The sequence below is a fragment of the Vespa mandarinia genome, chromosome 1 (genome assembly GCF_050613455.1).
Source record: "Vespa mandarinia isolate Hongniang chromosome 1, ASM5061345v1, whole genome shotgun sequence".
NCBI classification, from domain to species: domain Eukaryota; kingdom Metazoa; phylum Arthropoda; class Insecta; order Hymenoptera; family Vespidae; genus Vespa; species Vespa mandarinia.
This window is the reverse complement of record NC_140810.1, coordinates 11,352,501-11,364,516: the sequence shown is the minus strand read 5'-3', so window position 1 is coordinate 11,364,516 and position 12,016 is coordinate 11,352,501. Positions and strand designations below refer to the sequence as shown.

The following is a 12,016-nucleotide window of genomic DNA, read 5'->3' as shown; positions in this document are numbered from 1 at the left end:
AATGTGTTAAATAGCTAGAAAAGAAGTAGATTATAAAAAGTTAAATTGATTATAAATCAACCAATCTTCCTATTATGATTTATTGTAATTTCTATTCCTTTTAAAAATTTTTAAATATGGATAGAAAAACTTAAACGAAGATAGATATATAGATAGATAGATAGAGAAAGAAAGAGAAAGAGAGAGAAATAGAGAGAGAGAGAGAGAGAGAGAGAGAGAGAGAGAGAGAGAGAAAGAAAGAGAGGGAGAGAGAGAAAAGAGGAATTAAAAAGAATTACAAGATAGTAAACTTAAAATAAAATATAAATCTAGTATATACTATTATATATAGAAATTATCACTATAATAGCATGTTATAAAAGATGTATTAAAGATATATATATATATATATATATTTATTTATTCATTTATAATATATAAATTACATATTTAAATATGTGTATGTGTATATATATATGTATGTATATTATATATACATATAAGTACATATAAATAGATAGAGATAAATAAATACGAATAGAGATATAAACAGATTTAGTAAGTGGAACCAAGTAGTAAAAAGTCGATTTTATTTTATTGCAACGAAACATTTAAGTTTAAAACTTGACGTGATATTAGTTTCCGTTTCTCTATGCACAGAAAATTTCTTACGTTTTCCATTCTCTCGGTCCAATTTCCTTCATCTTATGTATCATCTTATGTACTTAAACGCGAGAACATGAAATACAGAATTTGTTCGTGAAAAAATATAGAAGGAAAACTCGTTAACGAAGCTTGTGCGATATTAATATCAATGTACATATGTTTCTACAAGCAGAAAGGGAAAAGGGAAAGAAAGAAACAGAGATATATCTTTATCATTGAGTTTTCCAGAATATACAAATATATATATATATATATATATATATATTTATATTTATATACATATATACATATATACATATATATATATATATACATATATATATATACATATATATATACATAGATATATACATATATATATATATATGTATATACATTCGTACATATGTAGATACATATGAACATTCTCATAAATTCTCTTGCGAAAAAATGCGCGCGTTTGCGTTTTTATGGTGATGCGAATTCGCCATTTACATTTTATGCCCGATTCCACGTGAATCCTGTTTTCCATTTTTACAGTAAACGTGATCTGAATATATATATATATATATATATATATATATATATACATATTTTTTTTAAATGTACAACGATGGTGATTGTTGATGGTGTTGGCATAAAAACATCATTTCATGTATTCTAATTGTAAAGCATGTTACACAGTCTCTCGTATGTTCCTTTCGATCAAACGTGGTACCTTTTTCTGGAAATAAATATCGTACGTGTGCTTACATATCTATATACATATCTATATACATACATTTGCATATATATGCATTTGCATGATATAATACATATATTATGACACGTATGACACGTGCGACCATTCATTTTTTAATACGGAGTTAGCTCGAATCGTGTAAATGTACTTACATACACATATGTACGATATATATATATATATATATATATATATATATATATATATATACGTATAATATGCGATACGAAATAGAGAAGAGAAGTGTAGAGAAGATAAGATGCGAATAGAAAAAAGAAAAGAAAAAAGGGAAAAAGAAAGATATGAAAAGAGAATGAAAGAAAAGCTATTGGTAGGAGAGACTCGGAGGGGGAAGAAACGTTGCAGAAGTATTTCATTTTATTTCCTGGCAATGAGCGGTAAAGTTTTTATCTCAACGTGATACACTGCACCGCTTCTTCATATACCAAGTTTTCTCACCTCTCGACACAGAATACGAGAGAGAGTACGAGGAACGAACGAATTTAGAAAGAGAGAGAGGGAGAGATGGAGAAAGAGAAAGATATATATACGAATAGATAGAAGGAAACGGGATAAGAGAGAAAGAGAGAAAGAGAAAGAGAGAAAGAGAAAGAGAGAGAGAGAGAGAGAGAGAGAGAGAGAGAGAGCGCGAAAGAGAGAGTAAAAGACGAGAAAGAAAGTAGACAAGGTCGGTAATGGAGGTTGTAGGTGGACGTTACAAACGGAAGAATTTATCGTTTGTCACGCGTCGACCGAAAAGTCCTGCGTCGACGTTCTGGATCTGACATAAAAGCGATATATGATGTGAGTAACAACCGGCAATGTACAAACTCGTACATATCGTGGATTTTGTCGAAATTTTACGTCGTTAGAAATAAAAGGTACGTTGCAGTGGTAGATCGTTGTCGAAAAATTTTTGTCGATTTAAAAGGTTGGTATTTTTCTCGTCACAAACCGTTCAAATGATTTCTTATAAAATTATATCATTTTCGGTAGACATTTTATACGTTTTTTTAAACGTTTGATTTACATAAATGTATTAATTATAACAAAGGAAACAAATTATTGCCCGGAACGATAGAAGAGTATTATTTTCTACAAAAATTACTAGAAGGATGATAAAATTTATAAATGCTTTAGTTGTGTGATAAAAATCTCGATCCATATCGTAATAATGAAAATGATTAAATGGTAAGAATAATACGATGAAATATAAAACGTATGAGAAATAATTTATTTTTAAAACTTGATAAAAAACATTAATAATTTACGGTAAGTGATCATCGTGAACATCCTGTATTCTATTTTTTAGATTTCTCTCTCTCTCTCTCTCTCTCTCTCTCTCTGTATTTATCTATCTCTATGGCAAGAGTATGGTATAACCAGTAAGCAAAGCACGGGTTAGGAGTTAATGCGCAACGTTAACGACATTTTAACCTTGGTACAAGAGCAGCATGAGAGTGCGCTCGAGAATGCGCTTCACGAACATTCTCGAATAATTTTGATCGCATACGAAAGCTTGGACAGTGGCGCTTTTCCCTTATTATAGAAAATCTACTTTAGCGTCAGGCAAAGTGAATCGGTACGACGTGTATTACGAGTGTTATGCAAACGCATATAAAGTTCGTAAAGTACTTATGTAGGTACTGGAATTAGCTGCCACCTAGAAACATTTTGATATCAACATCAAAATCAACGAGAGAATTTAAATTATTCTTATAAAACATTCAAACGAATGAAAATGTTTAAAGTGGAGAGCGTAAAGATATTTATAAAGAGAAAAAAAATAAAATGCAACAATGTGATTACTAACGTCGTATAAGTCATAACTTATGAGAGATAAAATAATTCAATAAATTCTTTTTCCCTTTGTTAGACAACTTTTTTTTCTTTTTCTTTTTTTTTTTCATAAGTGCGTGAAATTAACGGTTTAAAATGAATCACAAAAATATATTGTCTATGGATATAAATAATCATAAATCATCTCTTTTTATCAAGATTTCGTTACATCATCATCGGTTTACCACGTTTCTCTTCTGTTTTTCTTGTTTTGCTTTTTAATACATTATAAATACGTTTACAATCGAAACATCAGAGGAAGATATATTTCATGAATCCCGTCCGAAATGTTAAGCGACGATTTTATCTTGATGTAAAGAATGAGCTAGAGACGGGGAAAGAGAATTTTTCGTCGGTGACAAATACCATGGAACCTTATCGGAATATCAAATAAACCGCTCGAAAATCGCATCTTCATATTTTACAGGCCATATCTCGACATATACATACATATACACACATATACATGCATATATATATATATATATATATATATATAAATATATATAGATATATGTACATATAGACATACACACATATATACACCCACAAAAGTAATTACATAAGTAATACACGTATGAACATATATGAATGTATGTGCATATATTTATATACATATTTATGTAACTTATCTAACATAGTGAAAGAGAGAAAGAAAGAGAGAGAGAGGGAGAGAGACGTATTCACTATTGTCGATAAACTAGTCGGGTAAAAGTGAAAAGAGTTGAAACGTTTCACGGCTGATGTTATGAGATTTAAGCTGTTGATAACAAGCCACGTACAAAAGTTCCACATTATAACATTCCACGGTATATACATTGACCGAAGATAAAAAAGAAAAAAGGAAGCTTTACTCCCGTTTGGTAGTCTCAGTAAGTCAAACGAAGCTCTTTCTTTTTCTCTTTCTCTCTCTTTCTCTCTCTCTCTCTCTTTCTCTCTATTTCTCTCTCTCTCTCTCTTTCTCTCTCTCTTTTTCTCTCTCTTTATCTCGATCTTTCTTGCACTTCTTCTCTTAGTGCTTGCCAACGAGGATAAAAAGACTTTCGTGACCCGCCCGAGATTAGTATCTTTCTGTGCTCGCTCGTTTTATCGATCCAAAGAGAGAGGAGCTACAAGGCGTCCGTCTTCAAATTGCACTTGCTTTTCTATCCTTCCTTCCTTCCTTCCTTCCTTCCTTTCTCGTGTTTCTCTTATCTCTTTCATATTCTCTCTCTCTCTCTCTCTCTCTCTCTCTCTCTCTCTCTCTCTCTCTCTCTTTCTCCTTTCCTTTTTTTCTGTTTCAGATTTGAATTCTTTAATAACTATGCTCTTCTGTTTTGTGCTGACTGGAAATTCGACATTTGTTCGACAACTCTTCTCACGGATTTATCAAACGCTAGATAGTTCGTTAGACTCTATGAATTTTTATTTGATCAATTTTTTTGTATTTTTTTTTCTATTTTTTGAAAAAATGTAAAATTATTCAAATATGTATTTGCACGTTGTTAGATCTTGAAGTTAATCAAAGAGAAAAAGAGTAAGAAAGAGAGAGAAAGAGAAAGAGAAAGAGAAAGAGAGAGAGAAAGAGAGAGAGAGAGAGAGAGAGAGAGAGAGAGAGAGAGAAATGATTAGAAGTAAATGTTTTATAAATTATAAATCGACAGACATTGTTCTTTAATTCACATTTTTTCTATTTTTTTTCTATTTCTTCGTCTCCGTTTGTCTTTCTTTCTTTTCAGAGTTTGTAACTTAATAGATGTTGTCTTTGTCGAAAATCAAAGAAAATGTAATAAAGACGACGTTAAACATGGGGTGAGTCATGATACGAGAGAAATTCTGACACTTCGTACGGATTCTCGGCAGATATATCTCAGAAGTTATGTTAATCACATACACGTTGTGTATGTGTGTATATAATACTATTGTCGAAGTTTGAGTATTCAGACGAATTGAAATAGATTCGTCTGAAGGAAAATGTGATAAACAGACACGAGATTGTAGAACTGTACAATACAATTGGTGAATTAATTTTCTTATGAGAATCGATTTGAAAGTGAAACGATCAAACATCCTTTTTATAAGACGCGATGACATCGTTGTTTCTTTAAAAAGAAAAAAGTAAATAAAGAAAAGAAAATACTACTTACAATAACAGCCAAACTAAAGCATGCATTGTTTAACGACTTTAATTAGTCCTACATATATAATTAATCAAATTTTATAATATCGACGATGTGATCCAACATTTGTTTATTTGTAAAAGCGTAAACGAACGCAAACAGAACGAGTGATTAAATCAACATGAATTCAAATTAAACGTTCTACGAATGATAAAACGACTGACAAATAGATACGACCCACGACCGCGACGTGAAATCGAGTTTGTTATAAATCATTGAATCGAGATTAAAATTTTCAACAATGTAAACGAATATAACAACATTGGGACACAGACACACACACACATACATACATATATATATATATATGTGTATGTGTGCAATTCAAATATCATGAATCTATTTGTAGAGATTCCAGACACTGCCTTTGTTAATTCCAATATAATATTGGTAGTATATCTTATAGTAATATAGATTACTATTTATTTTGGGAGGATATTTAAAAAAATTTTTTTTTTCAATAAATAGTCAGTACTTATAATAAAATATCAGTATGTAATTATAAGTGGTCAGTAATTTAATTAAAATATTTACAAATATAATAATTTGTCAATATTTTCTTCAATTTGATGATCAGTATTTATAATAAACCCAGATACAATACAACACCCTAACACTTTATTATTTACGCTAACCATTTATATTATGTATTAATAGTTTATTATAAATACTGACCAAATATATTCATATATATTGGGTCACCATATGAATATTTTAGGAATTGTTACCCGTTTAATTAATAAAAATACTGATCAAAAATAAGTAATACGCATACTTTTTTATCAAGTAAAAATATTGATATATAGATTAATAGTTTATTAGTCATAAATCCAATAAAACTTTATTAATAAAAAATTTTGATTTATCAAGAACTCAAGAATTTTTTTAACAAATATATTACTTATTACTTCGACATTCTACTTATGGAAAATATTTTTAAAAACCTGAAATTGTTTTGTTCAATTGGATTTATACGAGTTGATGCAGACAACACTGCCAATGCCTGTTCAACTCGAAGCAGACATGAAGTAAGCTTTAGCATTCCACAAAGTTACAAAAATCAAGCTAATATTCGAACTACTCTATAAATACTTTATCAGATATTAAACTTATAAGAACAGATACTACACTCTTATCTTAGCCATGAGCGATATTGCATATGCTTCGAATGCTTATTATCAATATATTTCAATCTAAAAATGATCGAGAATCGTGCGTCACATAGCGGTAGAATCATTAAACTTTACTACCAGAAGGAGTTATAAGGGTAATAAAATTATATTCAAAACTAAATATACATAGAACATAACTAAGTATAAATAAAAAAGCATCAAAATTATTATATCTAAGTGCTTAACGAGAAAAATAATTTACAAATTTTCTATGTAAATGAAATGAAAATAAAAAAAAAAAAGAAGAAAACGGTTAAATATTGATTCGTTCATAGTTTCCTTAATTATGTTTATAGAATTCAATTTAAAGAGATTGAGTATTTGCTACATAACGAGTTGATACAAATTTGCCTGCCCTTCTTTTTCTGATCATTTTTATAATTTTTTCGCAATAACGATATGATAAATCGCACAACAGTATATCGTAATTCTATTCGTAAATGATAAGATGTTTCTTATCATTTTTTTTTGTAAATTATATTCTTACGAAACGAACAAATATATACGATTGTCCGTTGATACGAAAATATTAAATTGCAATGCAAATTTTTGTTATTATTAGAAACAATTAGACAAATGTTTATTATTCAACTAATTTCGGATTTTATCTGAAAGTATATGAAATATATATGGTAACAATAATGTTATATTAATGTATAAACATATTACATAATATGAATAGTGGAAATATGAGAAAAACAAATATTCGCGTTCGATATTGCTTTTGTTTTTTATATATTTAAAAGTCAAACAAAAATTTAAAAGTAGAACGGCCTTTCGATTATTATTAAGGATTTTTTCCCACTTTATTATTGCTATAAAATTGTTATTGTTTTCGTTGCATACACAATTCTATTTAATATTCGAAAATATCGTCATTTTGTTGTTGAACATTGTAATCAATTTCAATGGATGTTCGTGATGTATAATTTGCTTCTTTATATAAATTTCAACTTCAACTATTTGATTAAACAATAAAATCATACACATAAGTACACGTTCAAATTTTTGATACAAATGTAAACGATCTGAAAATATGAATTTTTAATAAGAAAGATAAAAAGAGGTTTAAAAGAATTTCATTATATATCACATAGTAATTTCGTAGAATAAACCGTCTCTTGCAGATTTTGTTATGTCGAGATCATAAGAGAACTTTCGCGTCCTTGTAAAGGCAAAAGAAAACAAAAATATGTATAACAACGTAGGACGTAGGACGTTAAACGTCCTGTGGTTATTCAGAATAGCATGGTAGACAAATTTATTATAGGACGGCGTACATAGGTGTTGTGCATTGAAGTAACGAGCTTAAGCTCCGTTTTCACGTATGCTTCGGGAGAGTGGTCCGCCAAGGTGGTGTCGGTGAGCTAAGTGCGATTAACCGCCCTTATGCTCCTCTGCACTGCGGTCTAACGCTTCTCTCTCTCTCTCTCTCTCTCTCTCTCTCTCTCTCTCTCTCTCTCTCGTTTCTCTCGCTCTGCTTTCCTTGAGGTCGTAAGGTTATCCAGAGAGCTCGTACGGCACGTATGCAGACCAACGAAGCTGCCCCAAGGGAAACGTGACCTTCGACATGTCCTTGGCGTCACCACCTTGCAACACGTGTGCTTGATGGATAAAAGAATTAACGGCTGAGACTATCTCTTGCCAATTTTTTGCACTCTTCCTTGTAATAAAAAGCTTTCCTTTTTTATTACGTATCCATCTATAATAATTAAAGTGATAACTGATATTTCTTATTATTCTTACAAGCAGAAGTTCATATAAATACTTGCACGCATTTGAATAGTTTAATTTTGGACATTTTATTTTTTATATTTGGCTTGAAAAAAGTATAGAAAAAATTAAGTTTTCTTTTCAATTCTTTTTCTTTTTGTTTTCCATAGAAGTATAGATCCTCATTAAAATCATAAATCGTTATTAAGATCAGTATTTTTTATCATAATGACACATAAATTCCAAAAATAAATTTTGTAAGTTTGATTATAGGGATGAAAATGCGTATTTCTTTGGAAAGGTTCTGATCGGATGATAGAGAAAAGCATACGGTCTACGGTTTTTATGGTATTTCCTATCGAAAGTGGCTGAGTTGTCGCAGGTGCGAGTTTGTTCATAGTAAAAAAGAAAAAGAGAGAAAAAGAATTCTCGGATGTCCGATGTGAAAGAAAAAGAAGTAGAAGAAAAAAAAGAAAAAGAAGAGGAAGAAAAAGAGGAAGAGGTAACGAGAACGAGGGTCGAGAATCACGGTAAGGTCAAAGGTTATCTACGAGGGGACCTCAGTGAGTTCGTATACAGTCTATGCACCCCACGGAGAAGAGCAGTCTCGAGGGAACGTGACCTTCGATACCTTAGAGAAACTTTCGAGAAATCCTGAAGAAAGCACAAGGTGAGCAACCTCGATGGGAATATATATATAGTGTATGTAATAATTATCGCTTAATTATTTCTCATAATTGATCTAATTACTCCGTAATTTGTATAAGTATGTAATTTGCTTAATACATATTAAATTGTATCTTTATGATAAATTACTATAATATTTTCAAAACTTTCCTAACTATATATATATATATTAAAAATTATAAATATGTATTAAAAATTGTTTCACAGTTATGGATGCATCTTACAAATATATAAATAACATAGAACGATCGAAATCCTTGGAAATAACTCTCATAGGATTCAAGTATGACATGTTCGATAGAAGAAAAATCACAGACCGAAAGGAGAATCGAACTAACCGAAAGACCGAGAGTTTTGAAAAAACGATCAAGGTTGATCGATTTATCATAAGATCGAGAGGCCGTTTACGAATTTACAGAAATCAAGATGCATTTTTCAAGAGGCTGTCGTACGCCTTCCTACGATATTTCAAAACGTTTTTCATTGGCATCTTGACGACGTCCGGGACCGATGCGACGCTATATACAAAAATTGATTTAAATTTCCCGTCGGAGCTCTCTCTCCCTCTCTCTTTCTCTCTCTCTCTCTCTCTCTCTCTCTCTCTCTCTCTCTCTTTCCTCAAATATTTCTTTTCTTCTTTCAGTTACATTCGACTAGTTGATGAACACGATAAGTATTTTCAACTACCGTTTCATTATACTATACCATTAAAAAAAGAAACTTATTAATTAATTACCATAGTAATGATTCGTTGTTAGCGTCGTATATATATATTTCGTTCTTATATCATTCAATAATTGTGCATAAAACATAGTTGTGAAGAATAATGACGAGATCTATGGAAATTTTTGCTATGGATACATTTTTTTTTTTTGATCCACGTCGTTCTTATAATACAAGGAAAAATTCCCAAGAGTTAGAAATTCTAATGTTAATGAAATTTCGTGAATATATATAGCACATCAAGTTATCCGAAGAACAATTTTTTTTCATCAGAAATTTACTTTGAGAAGGAGGGGTGGGCAAGATGAAAGTTTTTAAGTTTTATGTATTTTTTTTGTTTCTCTTGATGAAACTAGGTGCAAAGCATATATGATAGAGTAAAAAAATAAAAAAAAAAAGAAAAAGAAAGATTTTTACCTAAAAATTACATCATCTTTAAAAATCTATTCAACTGATTGTGATATAAAAAAAGAAAAGTAAGAAAAATATTTAATATTTAAAAAACATTTGCAGTTCTAATTAAGATATATGTAATATAATGTATATATACATATATACTTACATATATGTGTGTATATGAGTATATATATATACAAGTATATCATAAGTTAAGTCATGTCTACATATCGATTTTTCCTCGATAAGAGTATTGATCGAATCAATACGATTAGTATGCAAATTGTGTAAATTCGACGATAACGATGCAAAGAGCGCGGTCTCTCGGTAATGGCTAGTGCAGAGAGTTTCGGTATCATGTCTGATCATGCCTATGTAATATCTACATCGTACATGCATACACAGATTAGAACATTTAAATGCGCTATACCTAAATATCTAGGTTATTTATGGTACTTGGATTATAAAGTACGGTTCTACGGTTCTATTATATGCATTAAAATAAGTGTAAGTATACAAAAAATTATTAATTGAAATTCCATATCTTAAAAAATCTAATTAGAAGAAAATGATATATTGTAGTAAGCAGTTAAATTTTATTAATTTGTCGTTTTATGAGAATATGAAGAAAAAAAAATATGGTTCCGTATTTAAAAAGAAACGTTGATGATCTTAAAACTTCAAAAATAAAAGTTGCTTTTGAAATAATATAGATACTTATTGTATAATGTAGTATGTCTCCATTTGAACATTGAATTTTTTAACATATACCTGATAATATTTGAAATTGCAAATGTCTTTCTGTTTTTCTTTTTCATATATTTATTTTCTTTCATATATATTTTTCTTCAATAATCCGAAATTTCTTCATATATCATCTTATTTTTTATACTAAAAGTTCTTCTCCATCTTTTACAATTAGTTGATTGCCTCAAAGAAAAAAAGAAAAAAAAAAGAAAAAAGAAAACAAAAATTAATAAAATCAAAAAAATTCAGGAAACTTTGATAAGCTATTTCTCTACTGCTAATTGAATTTCCGCTGATAAAAAGTATCGTTTCTGACATAACTGTATATATATATATATATATACCCACAAAGTTTCATTAAAATCAGAATTTCCTCTAGTCGAGAACGTTCGCTTGTTAGCCAAGCAATCCTTCCCTCCCATTCACCCCATTCTTAGTGCAACAAACTCGCAAGCCAAAAGAGTAATTGCAAGGAAGACCGAGGGCAATGCAAATTCTCCATGACAACAGTCGATTGATTGCCTTATCGCAATCTGTGAGACGGTCACGAAAGGTTTCGGGTAAACGAGTAGCAATTTAGGTCTTTCGCTATCTAGTTTCGGTTTAAATAGCGACTGGGAGACTCAACAAGTGGCCGTTTCGCAACGACTCTCGTTATTATTTTAATGAAAATAAGAAGAAAATTAATGCTTCACTGCGTTCATTATATCCTTTCGTATCTTCTCTTCTTTCTAATATTCGAAGATCAAAAAAAGAAGATGAAAAGAATTAAAAGAGAAAAAGAAAAAAGAAGAAAAAAGGAAAAAAAAAAAGAATAAATCTTTCGACAAATATTTCGAAACACATTCGAAAACGCGTAAAATCACCGTTTTTTTTTTATATAAAGGAAACATTTCATAGATCGTTTCACTCTATATTGTCTTATTTCGTAGAAATAAATAAGCGATACCGGGTGTCCACGATATACGCTGGTTTCTTTCCATCGTGAACATAGTCGTGGATTTCCTTCGAGAAAGCCATTTCTCAAATATTGAAAACTACCGATTCAGAAAGGGTGGAATCCACTGTGCAAGAGAAAAGCACTTCTTTTATTGAACCGAGAAGAGAGAGAGATGGAAAAGGAAAAGAGAAAGGGGAGAACGTGGTCCAGTAGTTCGATCAAGTCTCAGTAGGAAAGAATTTTTGCCTTTTCTTTACGCGTGCAGTCATGTGCA

General features: G+C 30.3%; 1 protein-coding gene and 1 non-coding gene across 8 annotated transcripts in view; both read right to left on the bottom strand.

The window, feature by feature from the left end:
• PH4alphaEFB (prolyl 4-hydroxylase subunit alpha-1) overlaps positions 1-12,016 on the bottom strand; it is a 309,837-nt gene that overhangs the window by 83,504 nt on the left and 214,317 nt on the right. The gene's annotated exons all lie outside the window — the stretch shown is intronic.
• Positions 6,333-6,518, bottom strand: LOC118445768 (U2 spliceosomal RNA). Its single transcript, XR_004839404.1, has one exon. It is a non-coding gene; the product is annotated as a U2 spliceosomal RNA (small nuclear RNA).